Below are 19,006 nucleotides of genomic sequence, written 5' to 3' on the forward strand. Positions count from 1 at the left end.
TTAGTTAATTTATAGTGTGTTACATAAATTTAAAGTTATTTTATTTTATTTCATAAGATTTAATGTGTTATTTTTTAATTAATTTGTATGCTCATACTTGTCTATTGTAGCCTAAAGAGGAATACAGTGGTCGAAACGTAGCGATCTAATAAAGTTTACATTTGTAGCCAGTTGGTCGTTTTAATATTTATTAACCTTGATTTATAATATAAATTACTTTAACAGTGTTCCGTGAGTGAGTCCCGATTGCGCACATTACTAATCGGACACAAAGGAATTTCCCGATCGGAAACAGTCCCGATCAGACAGACTCAATCGGATACAGTTCCAATCGGACACCATTCCGATCGGACACAGTCTCCATATGAATCATGTAAAACCTCACTCATACACCTCAAAAATACTGATAAAGCCTTTTTAAAAGCAAATTTGAAAAACTTTGACGCTTCTTGCTTGCCACCTTGCTACACCGAGCTTCTACAGCAAATGAGAAGGGCACACTATATTGCACACTTGTGGAATAAGGCAACATTATGGGATCCAATTGAATTTAAGCACGAAACATCAGAATGGACCTTAACTGATAGCAAATATGAATTTCTATGGTTTGAAGGCCCACAGTTGCCACTATCAGTAAAAGATGTCATTTTGGATAAGCAGGATTCAGAAGGTAATTTTTGATTTGCAACTCTTAATGGTATATATGATTTATTTAGTTTATTTAAATATTTTTTATTTTCAGTTGATGACGAGGAGTCCGAGTATGACAGCGATGAAGATCCGGAAAATGAAGAAAATGTACAACATACAACATATGAAACCGATTGATTATTTTATTATTTTAATAATACGAATAAAATTTATTTTTTTCTTATAAAAATTAATATCTTTTGAGTTGATTTCTGACTTTTTGATAATAGTTTTTCAAGTTTCTCTTAATTAATCAGATAAATTGTCAGAAATGCTCTAAAATATGTACAGTGTGAAAATCAAAAGAAAAGCGATCCGTGCTGCGCCGCGCGTCGAAATACGCTCTTGCACTTCGCACCCGACTTTCTCATAATCTCTTCTACTTTAACTTCTGACACTTTGCACATACTTTGCTCCATACGTAAACAGTGTAAATTTAAATTGTCAAAAGTTTTCTTTAAAATGTAAATTTTCCGATATTTTTGGCAGCTTTTGATAACCTTTTAGCTTTCAGTTACCCTTCTGACAATTTTTTTACTGCTTTTTTTCATGATCTTCGATATCTATGTAAATCTTCAGCCGTGCACATCGATAGTTTCTTTATTTGGAAAATTTACACGTTTGATCGTCCGCCCACACACTTAGCTTCCACGCGCCTTCTGACGGTCGGGCTTCCGCTTTGCTGGCAGCAATCGAACCTTTTACAGGTAAAATATTTCATGCACCGAGACATGTCGCACCCTATGTAGTCAGCTCTCCGTCTATTATAGGTTATATTATACTTAATTTAATCTATAACGTAAGACAACTAAATACTTGTTATCTGAAGATGGAGGTAAAAAATATTTTGATAAATTTATTGAGTCTAGATGCTTACGTTGATGTTTTTTAAAGTAAGTAAATTGATTATATTAGTAAATTAAATATATTAAGTAAGTAAATTAAATATATTACAAAAGCCACGTGCTAATGTACACGTGCCACAATTGTTTTATAATTTACAATTATAGATGCTTTCCAGTAACGACACAATATACGACATAGTGTATCATTCTATCATTTTTCAATATCAGTGAACGACAAAGATAGAATGAAATTATAACACATCTAAAGTAAGTAAATTATGCAGTAAGATTTTATCATGATATCTCTTCTGTCTGTAATAAATCTTAGAATATTTTATCCTATAAACAGTATTTATAGTTCATTTTTAAATTATTTTATATGATTCTTAAGATGTTATTAATCAAAAAGTTTTATTAATGTATCCTAACATATTTGCGATCTTAATTACGAGAGCATATTATGATTACCGTGTTGTGTCTCAAATAGCACAGTACGTCTTATGAACGTTCATTTTACGTCCATTTTATGATCATATATCCATGGACATAAAATAGTTGTCCATTGTACGTCCATTATAAGTACGTACATTGAGTAATAATAAACGTACATCCAGTAGACATCCATTTGACATCCACTTTATATAATTCCCAGCAAACACCGATATATAATTGTTACATTGCTATAATAAAACGGAATATAACAGGTAATATAACGTGTATGTTACATGTAACATCCATATTAGTTGTAATTCCCCACTCATAGATGTAACATTTTAATATAACATATATTACATTGTAGTTATATTGTAATTATATACCAAATAGCACATTGATGTATTGATAAGTCAGTGCTATCTTGGGATATAATGACAATATATAACTACAATGTAATATATGTAATATTAAAAATGTTACATCTATGAGTGGGAAATTACAACTAACATATACGTTACATGTAAAATGCTTGAGTATATAACATTTATATATTGTGTTTGCTGGGTTTATTTATGGATATATATTGTACGTCCAATAGATGTTCATACATGGACCTGTTTTGGACTATTCGTTTTTTGTTCTAAAATGAAGGGAAAAGCGCGACACGTTGATCGATGCTCAATTACCGCCATTTCCTGAAAGTGAACGTTAGGATTTCAATCGTGAGATTTCAGTGAAATAAAATCAACTAATCAATCAGCCGTTTTAACGGCTACAAAAGATAATACGAATACGAGAATTAAAACTGTAAGTATATGTATAATTGTGTAGTATATATATTTTACACGTATTTGTATATAAATTATTTGGGCAATTTTATAACCTAAAAATTTGGTATTTTATTTGATACAAATATTTGTTGTTATCAAACAAGAATAGAATACGTACTATTTATTCATTTGCTTATCGTGATTATAAATTTATTTTAAAACAAAAATGTAATTCTGCTTTGATAATATATATTGATTTTGTTTGAAATAATTCATCCTTGATTGAGAAATATTGACAAAAGCTATAATTATTGCATTTTTTAAAACAATTTATATTTTTAGATAATTTTATTGACATTTTTTGTTAATAGTAATTATGATAAGCTAACAAAATAATGAATAACATCTTATAACATATCTGATATATGTGCATGCATAATGCATATTTCAGATTTCTGTGCCGTATCAAAATCATATATATACAAATATAAGAGTTTTAACAAGGCTCTGTAATATAAATATAAATTTAACGTATAAGACGGGCAACAAGAGCCAAATCGCGGATGACAATGCGTTATCCTAACGAAACTAAATAATTTTTCGTTAGAATTAAAATACCGGTGCACAAGGCACCAAATTTTTACTTGGACACGGCCAAGATTTTAAATATGAAATAATCTCATATTTTGAGATTTAATTTCAATACCCCTTTAACCCCCCTACGGAAAATAAATAAATAAATGCAAGAGAAAAATATAGATCCGAAAATCGCTGAATCGGGAATCGAACCCGAGACGGCAAGCGAAATGAATGCAAGAGAAAAATATAGATCCGAAAATCGCTGAATCGGGAATCGAACCCGAGATGGCAAGCGAAAGGTCTCGGGTTCGATTCCCGATTCAGCGATTTTCGGATCTATATTTTTCTCTTGCATTCATTTATTTATTTTCCGTAGGGGGGTTAAAGGGGTATTGAAATTAAATCTCAAAATATGAGATTATTTCATATTTAAAATCTTGGCCGTGTCCAAGTAAAAATTTGGTGCCTTGTGCACCGGTATTTAATTCTAACGAAAAATTATTTAGTTTCGTTAGGATAACGCATTGTCATCCGCGATTTGGCTCTTGTTGCCCGTCTTATACGTTAAATTTATATTTATATTACAGAGCCTTGTTAAAACTCTTATATTTGATACACGCTGGCTTAAAAAATGCGTTTGTTTACCAACATTAATATATATAACAGAGAAAAGTATAGAATCGAAAGGATCTGAATAGCTCAGCTGGAAGAGCAGTCGCCCGGCAAGCGAAAGGTCTCGGGTTCGATTCCCGATTCAGCGATTTTCGGATCTATATTTTTCTCTTGCATTCATTTATTTATTTTCCGTAGGGGGGTTAAAGGGGTATTGAAATTAAATCTCAAAATATGAGATTATTTCATATTTAAAATCTTGGCCGTGTCCAAGTAAAAATTTGGTGCCTTGTGCACCGGTATTTTAATTCTAACGAAAAATTATTTAGTTTCGTTAGGATAACGCATTGTCATCCGCGATTTGGCTCTTGTTGCCCGTCTTATACGTTAAATTTATAATTATATATATACATTTTCATCATCAATAAAATCACAATCTATAATAACAACATAATATATATTAATGTTATATAATTTCATACTTAACAAATGATTATAATTTATTTTAAAACAAAAATGTAATTTTGCTTTGATAATATATTGATTCTGTTTAAAATAAATCATCGTTGATTGAGAAATATTGACAAAAGTCATCTATTCTGTATGTCCCTTTATTTATATGTTGTTTTGTTATCATTACACAGCTATTACATGACACATAATCTGTGCAGTAATGCATAACAACATTGTTAAAAGTTACAGAATAGGCTCCTTAAATTCTATTCTTGCTTGATAAAAAATGTATTGTCATATAAATAAAATATTAATTTAGTTTATTGTTAGCACATAGACTCAAAATATAAAAGTCTAAAATACAAATGCATCATGAACACATTCTTATTTTCTATATTCTTTAGAATAAATATCTTTAAATATAAATTAAGATATTTTTTATTTATAGAGTTTTAATTCTGGAGCGCAAGACCACCAGTCTGGGAGGACGATTGCACTAGAGATCACTACTTAGAGACTGTTACAGAAAATAAAAAGGAAATAATGCCTAAAATTTCCTATTAAATATTAATAGACGCGCAAAAACCTTTCAGATATTCAATAACTTTTAATTAAATCTAATGATTTTGCTCAATATTTAAATAAAAATAATGATATTAAAAAAAATTACATTACACACCATGCATCGATGGTCACATTTGAATGGATTAATTGATTTCAATATTGATGTTATTCATACATAGATAATAATATGATAGCAATATATGCAATAACAATATAGATAATATGATATCAATGAGATAATGTAAATAGATGATATATAAAATTTTGACTCATATAAAATGAATCTGATACAACATGATTCCGTACGAAAATACTTTGAATAACGATATTAATACATAATTAATAAAAATTTCAATTATCAACTAATGACTCTTCGTTAGCATCTGGTCAACTTGCTACTTGGGCTCTAAAAAATAATTACACATATTGCTTTGAATGAATTAGTAGATATCTTTAAAGTCTAAACATAATGATTTGCCTTGGATGCTCGCGATTAATGACAACTCCTAGGAAAAAAGCTTTAAAAAATTGTTTGAACCGGACATTATTTTCTTTCTTTTAAGTATCTGCATTCAGAAACTTTTTTCTTATAACTCTAAAAAATTTACAACAATAGAAGTTTATATAAATATTGATGGGTTTACCTCTTTTAAAAGTTCAAATCCATTGTGGCATATTATGCAGTTAGTTGAAATCGTATTAAAGTAGGTAGTGTAGGCATATACACGGAACACAGACAAAACCAAATGATGCAAAGTATTCCTAAAGATTTTATCAATGAGCATTGATTTATCACGCATGGTGTTACAATAAAGAAACTAACTATCCCTTTAAAATTAAAAGTTTTGATATGTGATACGCCTGCTAAGGATTTATTGAATGTACTAAAGTCATACTGGTTTTGATTCATTTTCAAAAGTCATATTGAGGGATTGATTAATGTAGGGTTTGTTTTTCCAAGTTTACTAAAATTTCGCAATAGAACCGGTTTTGAATTTAGATCAAAAGGCTCAAGAAAACATCAGTAAATTCAAAACGGTTCAGAACTTGAATTAATTAAAATTTAAATATGATTAGTGATTTCCCTGTAGAGCCAAATGCTTTATTGACTGAGCGTTACAAGAACTTTAGTACAGTTGTGGTGTTTTTGGTAAACCACCACAAAAGGTCTCAAACACAATCTCACAAATTTTTTAGTTATATAAAACAAGTTAAAATAATTTCATTAGACTTTAACCGTAAACCGAGATCATACAAGAATAGAAGTGAGGCACCAGAATTTTAGGCAATTTTACTATACACAGGCCTGTTTTTAAAACTATTTCTTTAGTGCCGATGACATTATTATTTTCTGTGTTTGAATGTTGCTGTAACTATTTTATCATTTCTCATATTAATAAATATTTAGATTACGCCGGCTTCTCTTCTAATTTTTTTGTAAAATCTTTTTATTATTGTATGGTAACACATTGATATTAATATTACATAAGTTGTTACCTGTATGTAGTTTTTTTTGAATATGTTAAAAAAAATTCGGTCTTTTTACAAAACTACAGTCCTACCCCTTCGAAATCATATGCAAAAAATAAACGATATGTTCGTAAAAAAGATAAACCGTTACCCAATAATAATCGTATACATGAAGACAAACTTCCCGGATTAAACAAAAATAAATTAAATTTCTTATCTTAATTTGTCGCAATAAGGCATGGGGAATCCAGCATCCTCGCCGTCCCCCTATCCAACGCCCGAGGGAGGGGGACACCGAAGTGGGTTTCGTTGTCGTATTGTCTTGGCCCCCTGGACAGATCCATTAGTGGTCGGCAAGGGGGAACAAGAAGTCACCACATAACCATCCCGTCTCTTCCGAGAGCGGTGGTATATCCATGCGGATTTCCCACTGGCGTCAACAAAAAAAAAAAAAAAAAAAAGAGTGTTGTGATGTTCAGGTTCCGTTCCCCACAGTCGTATCCGATTAGTTCCGCTGGATAGTGGGCACAGGAAGGCCATGCCCAGGGATAAGTGCGAAGTTAATCATCTTAGAGGTGGTTAGGTTGATTACTGGCCACGTACTAAGTTGGGGAGTCCGAGGATGATATTCGTATTCGGAGTGGGGTCTTCAAGGGTGGGGGCTGATGTGTTGGTGAGGGCTTAACGTGTCCATATGTTATGGTTTTAGTTTACCTATTGCTTATAGCTATTAACGTTTATTTTTACCTAGATCTTTCTTATCCTTATAGGGACCTGATATTGGGTTTCCTAATTTCCCTTTTGTTAGGTTCCTAAGTAAATAAACGCTATCGTAATCTTAAATTTACGCGTAATTTGAGTTTCTTATCGTAGTATTTCTTACTCTAATTCTAGCAATTATTTAAGTTTTCCGCGTGCGGCTTGTTTGGGAATCGACGCAATTTGGTGAATAGTGTGGTTAAATAGTGTATAGATTTCGTAGTCATGCTTTCGATGTGTCCGGGTCGCGCGGAGGGGACCGCGCGATTTTTTTTCCCGAAAAATAGTTCGTTACGGAGTGTATTTTGTACCCTCCATGTCGCTGTATTATACAAAAACGATTGCTAGTTTTAAATTTGATTCCCAATCACTATTTTTATCAAACCAAATTGCTTCAAATATTTCCCAGGAGTACCTGGTGTGTGATCGTTCTACCGATCCGTTTCGCTTGTGTTCTGTACGCTGTGGTCTTACCATTGCTTGATTTTTAAATTTTCGGGGCTTACTGTCCTCATGAGGCTGTTTTTAAAGTAATGTGACCCTGGTCGGTGCGTTGGGATCGCTTTTGGCGCGCCGAATGTACAAATAAGGTCGTTTAGTAAATGCTTCTGTATTGTATCGCTCCTTGCTTGTCGGGAAGTGGGATCGCCAAAGGGAGAGTATTTGGATAGCAGGTCCTGTATAGTTGGATGTAACGTATTGTTTTTGTTTCGTGGTTGGGAGGGGAACCCATTATATCCATGGAGACCTTTTCGAAGGCCGAATCGGCCGCCCCCCCCCGTGTTAACCATAAGCGGACTAGTGTCGGTTTAGGGATCATTGGTTTGCTTAGTTTTACGCGAACCAATTTCTTTAATTGACACGCGCGGCAGTTTTTGACGAAATGTTGGACATCAAGTTCTTTATACCGCGCCAAGCTGTAGCGTTTTTTTTTTAATCATATTGTAAGTTTTGGTGATGCCCTCTTGTGTCCTGATACCGCGGAACATGATGTTCGGCCCGAGAATTTGTTCCCTTTGGTCCCTTACCCGGGGACCGTTAGTCTTTCGTACAAATAAATATTCTTTATGTCGATTTCGTCTAGGTATTTTCATTAGAGGTTATATATCGTATCCAATTCTACATTGTCAACGTTGCATTTACTGATCGAGATCGATTGCAAGCCCAATTCTCGGATAACCGTTCTAGTAAGCGAGTTGATGTGTATTGCTTCTTTTATTATTTCCTTTTCGGTAATAACGCCGGAAAATTCATTATCATTTACCGCGAGTAAAATTCGCGCGGGTTGTGGCCTCGCGACTTATCCCTGGCCCTGCCAAAGTGCATTCTATGGTTCATCGGCAAGTGATGTTCGGCTTACTGCAAATAATTTGGGGGCTCCCTTGTCGATCGGTGTTTTTCCTTGTTTGCGTTATGAAAATGACAAGGTTAATCTTTTCGGGTCGCGAAAATTGTACGGGATATTTATCACGCGGGGCCTCACGGCGGCCCGTGGAATGAAAGGGACTGTTTACGTTATGAATAAACTCTCGCTACTGGAACTGGAGTTGCTATCGGTTTCGTTTTCCGAGTCGCTGTCCTCGCTGGAACTTAGGGGGCGAGTTTGTTTCCTCTGATTTCGAATTATCGGGGGTCGGTGAGGGACGCTGTTTGCCGCAATCCAGCTTGTTTGTGATTCGTGGAGTTTTTGCGCCTCGCTTCTTCTTGGCGGTGAATAGGGATTCATTGGAGTCGGACAATCTTTGTATTTGTGAGAGAGGGGAGGACTCGTTCGACTTCGGGCATAGGGTAGGGGGGTCTGGGAGGAAGTTTAGAGGCGAGGGTACCGTCTGCAGTTTGGCGTTTATTTTTCCAGATTTGTATATACCTCATGTTAGTAATTCTAAATAATTTTAGACGCCATTCGGACAAGGACGGGAAGATGGGTTCTTTACTGAATGTAGCCACACCAAAGGTTTTGATCCGTGACCCAATTTCAACCTTATTACCGTATATGTAAGGCCTGAAGAAAATGATTTACGCTTGTAAAACTATTGCTAATGAGTTCTTTTCTATAGTCGAATAGTTCGCTCGGCCCTTATTTAGTAACATGGCGGTGTAGGCTTATAGGGAGGTCTTTTCCAACGGCCCCTTGGCTGGACCAACGCCCATTTGCATATCGGATGCGTCGGTAGTTATAACGAAAGGTTTCGTAAAATCCGGGATACTTTAGTATCGGTTCTTTGCCACAATCGCATCCGGAGGTGCGTTAAAAGGCGGTCTCCTGTTCCTTATGCCAAACAAAGGTCTCATCCTTTTTCAGCAGATCGGTAAGCGGCGCGCGCTATATCTTCGAGAAATTAGGTATGAAACCTCCGGTTTAGTATCCCGCGAGCCCGAGAAATGCTTGATATTTAGCGGGTCTTTAGGGCGAGGAGGGAGTGGAAACTTCTGAAACCGCGGTATCTTTTTAGGATCGGGTTTTCACTCCAGTTTCGCTTATTGGACATGTCCCAGGTACGTGAATTCTTTAGGAGGGAACTCGCACTGTCGGCTGGAAGAGTCGCAGTCCTGACTTCCTAAGTCGTTACGCCCATTTGATGTGGAACTTATTCGTGCTATCGCAGAGTGCTAGCATATATAATTTCCGATTCATTCCAAGGTACACCAAATAGTTAGGCGCCTTGAAGTACGGGATTTAAAGTTCCTAGTCCATGAGTCACTTTGGAATGTTTTTCGCCTCGCGGGGGCGTTTTTGAGCCCAAACGGCATTCTCTTAAATTACGTAATGCCCCGTTACGGTGGTAGAAACGCCCGTTTTTATTGACGTTACGTGGCTTTATCATTTGATTTTTGATGGGAAAACCCGAATGCTAAATCGAATACGGCTTAAAATACTTCGGCGTTCCTAGTTTGAATCGAGGATTTTACACTATTGTTCGGTGTAGGGGGGGGTACCGAGTCCCGATCGTTCTTTTTAATTCAGCGCCCGTAATCTAGTACCATTGCGCCCAGCGTTTGGTACCTTTCGAGTCCGGTTTCTTTTGGCACGTTCCACACGCGGGGAGTTGTCGGTGAAGTGAATGGTTGAATGGACATCGTTCTCGATGAGTTCTTGTACTTGTTTATTAATTATTTCCTCTTGTGAATCGGCGGACAATTCGGTATTGTTTCGTGAGTTGGACAGATAATTTCGTGAGCCGTGCTGCCCGGGAGGGAGGGTCCGCTCCCCCATGGGGTGTAGTAGTGACCAAGTATGGTGGAGGGTAATTATCGGTGGGGAGACGAACAAATGGTTTGGTTAGGGACGTTTATGAGGTTAGTATCTCTTTTCGTGTGTTTATTTTGTTTTGTTATCCTCCGCATTTACGTGTTCAAGCCCCGCAGCAGTGTTTTTATTTCTTTGGGACGCGATTGTGTGTTTGTCGGGTCAACGCTGCGACATTGTGAGGTTTTATGTCGTTATGTTTTATGAGATTGGTCCCCAGACTGCCCTAGGGTTAAGGACCGTCCTCAGTGTTTATGTGACCCGTGCGTTGGAATATTTTAGGTTAAGGAGGGTGCTTTTATGACCCTTGAGATAGGATGAAGGATCCTCGAGGTTCTGTGGACAAGATTTGGAAATTTTTTCGATCTCTTGTAATCTTACCCTAGGTAAGTACAATTCGTGGTCCTTGTCGCTTATGTTAACGGCTTTCATATATACTGTGCCGTTACGATTAGTGGACGATGGCTATCTCCTAAGTAGATGTCTTCGTTCACATGAATTCGCGGAATATATCCTATGCTGACCTCGGGATTGCTGACTTGGAGCGAGACGGTGGCCCGCGAGCGATCTAGCCGGGATTTTTACCGTCTGAGCATCGTTAAAAGGGATTTGCGTTGCTGCCACACGATGCAGCGCTTGGAATAATCTATCTTAGACGCGTCGCGTAAGAATTCGAATCCTAGGATTCCGCCTTGGGAAATTGGAAAGTCGTCTGGGACTAAGTGGAGGTCGATCCTGTGACCGAGGTATTTATACTTGTCGCTCCGAGCGTTTCGATTTTATCGCTTGTAATTCCGCTAAGGAAATAGTTATGCTTTTATCGATAACGCAATCGGGGCTTAGTTGGCCTTGTTTAACCAAGTTGGGTGCCGCGCCAGTATCTATCATGAAATTCGTGTTGCGTGCTAAACCGTCCGCGGCAATGGAAACGGTGGGCGCGTGCGAAAAATCGTTCGGAGTTAGCATGGCGATTCTGGTTTCTCCAGGGCTTGCTCCGCGTTTATTAGTCGTATTGGTATTGGACGATCTGTTTCCCGAGACGTTCCCGCTCGAGCCTCGTCCCTGGGCTTCGAGGGGTGAGGGGAGTTTCCCTGACGTGAGTTATTGTATTGTCTTTTCCGGCACTCCTCTATTTCGTGTCCCGGATTTTTACAGTACTTACAGTATTTGTTGTTACTGGTTCGTTCGTATCTATTGTTCTCGGGACCCCCTCGGTTGGCGTCTTCCGTTCTGTAAGTGTTTGTCGGTCTCTGTGACTGTGTACTATTATAGGCTTTTGGAAACGGCGCGTTACTGTGCCGTGTTTGTTCGACGCGCGGCGAGTACTCGGCTCGAGTCCATTTGTTGTTAGGAATCGTTCCGTGTTTATTTTTATGGGCGTCGAGTGGGCTAAAGGCCTTTCATTCGGATATACGTTACGTTCGTATGAACGGCGCGGAGTTTCGAATCTTTCATTGTCTAGTTCCGATCTTTTTGCGAGAATTTTGACGACGTGTGAAAAAGCTAGAAACGGGTCGCGATAGTGTTCTTGTCTCAATTGTATCCTATAGGCGAGTGGCAAGCCCTCGCAGAAAGATCGTGCTGTTAAGGCGTCGATTTCGTTTACTGATCCGACGGATAGCATTCCTTGCGCTCGGCGTTCCGCGTCCGTTATAGAAGATCGCAAGTCATTTACGCGGCTAATGAAATCAAGGATATGCTCGTTTGGTTTAAGGTAAATTGTGCTCAGCTCCCCACGATACTGGTCGATGGTTTTCGGGGATCCGAAGGCTCCATTCAGGAGGTCGGCAAGTTGAGTTATCGTTTCGCTCTCTTCGTCTTCTACGGCGCATATAGCTCGCCCGCGTAACTTAGTAAGAAGTAGGCGGGTTAGGTTTCGCTCGGACGATGGTGGGAATATTTCTTTAGCGCGTCTACATGCTCGTATAAATTGAGAGAGGGGGATATTTCGTTCGACCGTCGAATGGCGGGATAGTCTCAAGTGCTTCCCTGAAAGACATCCTTGGACTATCATAATTGGTTCCGTGTTGGAATGCGGGAGACGCCTGTTCGTCGAGAAAGCGTCCCGCGGTGCTGGGAATATATTGCGTAGGTATCGTATTGTTCCCGCGCATGGAGTTTATCTCCTGGCGTAATCGTTCGATTTCTTGAAGCATATGATCGCTTAAGTCGGGTTTTTCGGTTGCTACCATTGTGATGGAGTTCAAACGTTTTTCCATCTCCGTTTCTTTACTCACGAGGTTACTGCGGATGATTTCGAGGTCTTCTTCCGAAGCCCGTTTTTCGCGTTCGAACGTTTCTTTCTGCTGTTGAAGCATCTCGGATTGTTCGCGTAACCGTGCTTCCTTGGCATGTAATTGAGCGCGAAGTTCGTCTATTTCTACTTCAGTGAGCTTTTTCGTACCCGATTTCCCTCGTGTTTCTTTCCATCGCAAATATTAACTCGTATCCCACCGCTGTCACCAAATTTTGTTACGTCTCGTGGGGTCGCGGCTGCGAAAATTTGAATGCAGAGCTCGGCTTTTTCCACGAGACACGATCGCTATTACGGGTACGCGAATCTATGCGATTCTCCCCGGGGATACCCGCGATCTGAGGTTATTCGCGCTGGAACTGAGGTGATCGGATTATTGCGTGGGACCTACCTGTGACTCTACTGTAATAAAGATAGCTTCGTCGATTGCTCTATGCGAAACGTCGTTGGGGTTGCGTAAGTAATCTTCGTACGTAAACTGACAAAGCTCGCACAAATCACCGATTCGCGTGAGGGTAAGTCGGAAGTTGCAGACTCCGCAATTTATTCCGATAGGTGTTCCGCCTATGATTAGAGTATGCTTCCGAATCCTTGTCTAAAGTAATTTCGAGACTCTAGGTAAGGTGGAGTAGCAATGAAATGCAGAGAGCTGCCTTAGTCTCAAAATGGATGTACCCGACACCAACTTGGCAATAGAATAAGGATTCAAACGGTACAAAGAGATTAACTTCTGGAGGAGGAGTTATACCTCTAAGGGTGAGTGGGCACATTTGTGTTTGTTGCGTAATCGAATTGATAATGCGTCATTCGCTCGTAGATCTTCGGTGAACCCGGCAGTTATCGAGAAGTTAGTAGTCGTCGGCAAAACCGTCGGTAATTGTTCAGTAAAACACTGGTAAGGTGCTAGTAAGGTGTCGATAACCCGTTGGTAAAAGAACGTATGTCGGTATATCGTCGGTAATGTCGGTAAAAGAACGTATGTTGGTATATTGTCGATAACGTCGGTAAAAGAACGTATGTCGGTATATCGTCGGTAATGTTGGTAAATCGAAAGTGTTCTCAATTGATTATTGTTTAAATTAAATGACTACTTTGTTGTACGGATTTACGAAGTTATTTCTTGAGACACAAGATTTTTAAGAGATTGAACTATTTGCGTTTTTCCGTGTTAGAATTCCGAGGGTGGCACCGCATGTGGTGGTCGACCCTAGTTTTATAGCCCGACCTTTTTTTTATAGCTTCCGCAGTGACGATGGAAAAGAGGAAAAATGCGTCGGAGATTTTTCTAGAATGTTCTCTTCCACGTGGTAGAAGCGTCTCTGAATTTGCTAACACGCGCGATTCCTTAGGTTAACGTGAATTTCACTTACCTTTAGTAGCACTTTCTTGATCGTGTCGGCTCGTACTTGGAGGTAGTGCGTGCGGCGAGGGTCGTTCACTGGGATGTTTGGCGGCGGCAGGCGTCGTGGTTGGAACGTTATTGGTATGCACTTCCACTGTAGGAGTTCGTCGTTGTTATTATTTTTAATGTTGAAAATGTTCGTTCTCGTATTCAGGATCGGCCTGATATTCCACTCCGAGGAATTGAGAATATTCCTCGGTCGCTGATTCGCGATAAAGTCGGTTTAGTTTTCGTAATTGATTCTTCCTTCCTGCGCGTCGCGTCTTAGGCATATTGAATTTGATGCATCCTCTGAATGATTACTCAAATAAAAGGGTTGATATGCGGCGGACCTCACTATCAATTCCTTATTTTGGCAAATGCTGAGAATGTTAATTCTGACTGTGATGAGCGGTGGTCCGCTCCAAACACAGTTTAAATTATTCTGAATTCAAACGCCGTATGACAAATTTAAACGCTATCGTATTTTATACGGGAGTGGAAGTTTTGAAGAATACTGAACACTAGTTTTCACACATGAATACACTGATTTATTCGTATAGTAGTTAGTACAAAATTCGAGACTAAAACTTAGAATTAGAATTTAGATTTAGACTTAGAATTTAGAGTTAGAATATTATACTTAGAGTTAGAATTTTAGAATTAGAGTTAGGATTTAGAATTTGGACTTAGAGTTAGAATTTAGGAGTGCGACTATACTGTTCGGTGTCGCGCAGAGAACTGCCGAAATTCGGGACTGCTCTGAGGTCCTTCGTTTCGGCGGCTCGGGCCTGCGGCGGCTTGGAGAGGGGGAACTCTCCGGAGTAGGGGCTCTCACCGTGGTGGGAGATCCTTAGGCGCTACGAAGCGCCACGCTTAGTTTCTAGGCGGAGTTAAGCGTCATGGCCGGCTTTGGCGCGCTTTTCAAGTAGCGTTTAAGGAACTTGGAGTAAACGAAAAAATTTATACGGCCGGACGTGACAATATCGGTATCGGTTATTTCATGTTGAGGGCTAGTGAGCAAACTCATTAATCGTTCTTGTGTTTTGACAATCACGGTATTCGGTAAGTTTGCACGTTGACCAAATTTACCCCAAAAAGAATTCAAGCATAATTTAGCCACCGAGCGTAAACCGGAATTGTGTGCAATGTTATCTTTTTCAAGAACGATTTCTTCTACTTCCTCATACTCACGGATGTAACGCTCTTTAGCAACGTTATCGACACAGTTGCTCGGCCATCCGCTAGCTTCTTGCTTTAATTGTAGAAATGTATTGATGTATTCCGTAAATAGACCCCCTTGTCGCGTACCGGTTTCGTAACGAGTGATGTTATATTGCCAAATCTCACTAACCCCTATCACGAAATATCCTTTCTCGATTGCTTTTCGTAATTCGCACGATATCCATGTACCTTCGAATTCGCGTTCGTGAGCTTCGTGAGTACACGCAATCTGAGAAAATGTTTCGCAGCAACTACGACATAACGCAAATAATAATTTACCCTGCACGCGATAGGGTAATACAGGATGAAAGAGATCGCGGGGAGGAAGTACTTTACATCGCACGACTTCCTCGACTGAATCGAAATTATATCCCGGTGATAATCCGATTAATTCCTCGCATTCCTCACCTACGTATATTGTCGGGTGACCAATCGGAAAATCACCGGTCTTCAACACAAACGGATACAGAGAACATACATCCACGTAACGTATCTTTTCTGTACCCGTGATCTCGTATCGCGTTACGATATTTCCTGTGCGTCCGCCGTAAAATGAGTCTCGGGGATCGAGCGGTTTGACGTCTATCATTTGATGTCGATAGAATGTGTATCGTCTTGTGTTTTATATTTATCACATGATAATTACAAAAATTTTTAAAAATTTGAATACCTAAAAAATTATAACTTAACGACATTTCCCATTATGTAAAAAAATGCAAATTAAAAAAAATTATTTAAATTAATTTTGAAATATTTATCTTCAGAAGAATTGCAGAAAATGTTTACACTCTTAGTTCTAGTTTCTTAATAATAATTGTTAGAATCCATGAGGGATTACATAGAACCCATAATTAAACATTGGATTTACGAAGATAATTTTTCAATTTGAGGTACTTAAGAATTTTTTATTCAAAAGCAAAGCAAATGAGAAAGTAAGAAAAAAAGACTAATTTCACAGAGATAAATAAATATCAAGTCATTAATACAGGAACAATTGCTTTCTTGAATATTACAGATAAGAAGTACCTTCGCATTGTGTAGCACAGCTCTGACTAAGCAGAACAATTGTCTCTGCCCAGTGCTGAGATTACTACCACCTTTATCCAAGACTGCATCCAAACCATCCATTCGATGAACTAAAGAATGCACTTTACATTTCTCGAAGGTTTTGTATATATGTGCATATAGGTATACTGATCCAACGGATCCACATTCTCTCGATTAGTACCCGAGAAGAGAAACGGATTCTGAGGTATAATTGCTAAAATGGATCTGGAATGTTTTTCTTTTCTTTACAACTGTTAACATACAATGATTATTTTTTGCAAGTTTATGAATACCTTAATGTGTTCAGTTGTAACGTTTGAATATTCACGTTGTCGATTAATATACTCCCAGAACTGATCTCTGTCAGTCTAAACAACGAAGCTAGTAACGAACTTTTTCCAGCACCGGTGCGACCAACGACGTCTATTTTTTCCGCTAGTCGAGTAACGAATGTTATCTCTTTCAACGATGGGACTAAATGGTTCCTGCGAATATAATTACAAAAATTTCTTTTACCAAATGTTACAATCGTGCATTATCTTTATCAAAAAATTTGAAAATATTACCTGTACATCAAAACAACTTTTTTAATTCCACAACACTTTGACTAGGCCACGCGTAAGGTTGATTAGTGCCCATTGTATTTTCAGTCGGCACATGATCTAAATACTGTTTAACTCGTTCTACCGCAATCTCTCTCTCTCTCTCTCTCTCTCAGTCTCAGTAACACCAGCGCGATGACGCGACACGCGATATGCGACGAATCGCGAGAATAGGATTTTCTACCTATTCATATAAACGCGATGCGCGATTACGAAACCTAACATCATTTATTGCATATTTACCATTTATTGCAATTTTATAATTTAATGACAATATCACTCTCGGAGCGATGTCGTTGCACGTTTATTTATAACCAAAGAGATCCTCTTTGTTTATAACGACATCGCATCTATAGATAGGATCGCAGTAAATCGCTCGTCGCGCGCTACAAATCTTCAAACTTGGTCAACTTTTTTGCGATGTCGCACTCTATAGTGCGACGGATATGACGTGCGGAAAAGCTGCACGCTCATTGGATATCGCGCATCGCGTGTCGCGTCATCGCACTGGTGTGCAGGAGCCATAAAGGTGCCTTTACATGCTAGCATCAAGCGTCAAGCATCTACGTTTGCGCAGATGTCACATAAAATAAAAAATAACTTCTTGTGGCTAATAATATTAATAAATATAATAAATATAATGATTATAATTAATATTATATTAATTTTCAGTACTAATATGTGCTAATATTCATTTGATCTCGACTTATTCATCGTATGATCTCGTATGATTCATCTTATTATTAGCAGCAAGAAGCTGAAATCTATGGGTGCATTCGTTTATGCAGCGATTAGCGCATCCACTGCGCATCTACTGCGTCTATTATCTGCGAGTCACGTGACATCATTTACCGAACGATCACCTGCGTGAATTGACTGCTCAGATTGTAATTGAAGTGCGTAAGTAAAGAAATTTTAAATAAATATGAATTAACTCAGAAATAAATATTTTTTATTGGCTCTCAATATAAACAATATAAATATGATGGTTTCTAAATTGGCCTAAGAGCCATAGCACGAAAAATTACGAAAATTAATTATTCGGAACTGTATTTCTTGGTACGAGATTACTAAAGTTCCATATATTAATTAACCTCGAACTTACATATGGAGAAATAGGCGCGAAAAATATAGGTCCGAAAAGTCGCTGAAGCGGGAATCAAACCCGCGTCTTTCACTTTCCGGGCGACTGCTCTTACCACTAAGCTATTCAGACTTTTCGGATCTATATTTTTCGTGCCTATTTCTCCATATGTAAGTTCGAAGTTAATTAATATATGGAACTTTAGTAATCTCGTACCAAGAGATACAGTTCCGAATAATTAATTTTCGTAATTTTTCGTGCTATGGCTCTTAGGCCGATTTAGAAACCATCATATTTATATTAAATATAAATTATTATTTGAATAAATATAATAAAATTTTTAAATAGATTGAAGGTTTTGACATATGACGTGTGCACATAACATTTTCAGACAGTGATGACAGTAGGATTGAAATGTTGCTGAATGTAGACTTCTCAGATTTTTCCAAACTAACTGGGGACGAAGTAGCTTGATAGCTAGGAATGACTGTAACAGAATTGCATTTTTATACAAAAGCACATTTTTTTTTAAACAGATTACTTTAAATTTATATTCTTGATAAAAATGCATTTTTAAGTTAATTGGATCGTAAATATAAATTAACAGATTTCATAATTTTATTGTATTACTTACCTTGCATTACTTTTAGTTTTGTAGGATCTATTTGGAGGAGTTGTTCTCCACCTTCTTTGTTCTGAACTTTTATAACATAACTTATAATTGAAATAATTTTCAGACAACGTTTCCAAGTTCAATTGGCTTAACAATGGAGAAGACTACATTCGTTTACGCAGTAGTCCGCAGTACTGCGAGCAGAGCATCCTGAGCAGGACCTCCGAGATGGCTGCGCAGATAGGCAGCAGCTCTGCTTAAACGAACAACAAACTGCGCTGCAGTCGGTTGCGCAGGTGGAGTAAACGAACGACATCTGCGGCATTCTGCGGCAGTCTCTGCATAAACGAATGCACCCTATTTTATTTAACATTTGC

At 38.0% G+C, this 19,006-nt stretch overlaps 1 long non-coding RNA gene across 1 annotated transcript; it reads right to left on the bottom strand.

The window, feature by feature from the left end:
* Nucleotides 1-18,414: 18,414 nt before the first annotated feature.
* On the bottom strand, nucleotides 18,415-18,981 carry LOC146722151 (uncharacterized). Its single transcript, XR_014925315.1, has 2 exons — nucleotides 18,651-18,981; nucleotides 18,415-18,503 (listed from the first exon to the last, which is right to left on the bottom strand). It is a non-coding gene; the product is annotated as an uncharacterized LOC146722151 (long non-coding RNA).
* Nucleotides 18,982-19,006: the final 25 nt, after the last annotated feature.

The sequence above is a fragment of the Nylanderia fulva genome, unplaced genomic scaffold (assembly GCF_048542155.1).
Source record: "Nylanderia fulva isolate GAGA-0341 unplaced genomic scaffold, ASM4854215v1 Scaffold360, whole genome shotgun sequence".
Lineage (NCBI taxonomy): Eukaryota > Metazoa > Arthropoda > Insecta > Hymenoptera > Formicidae > Nylanderia > Nylanderia fulva.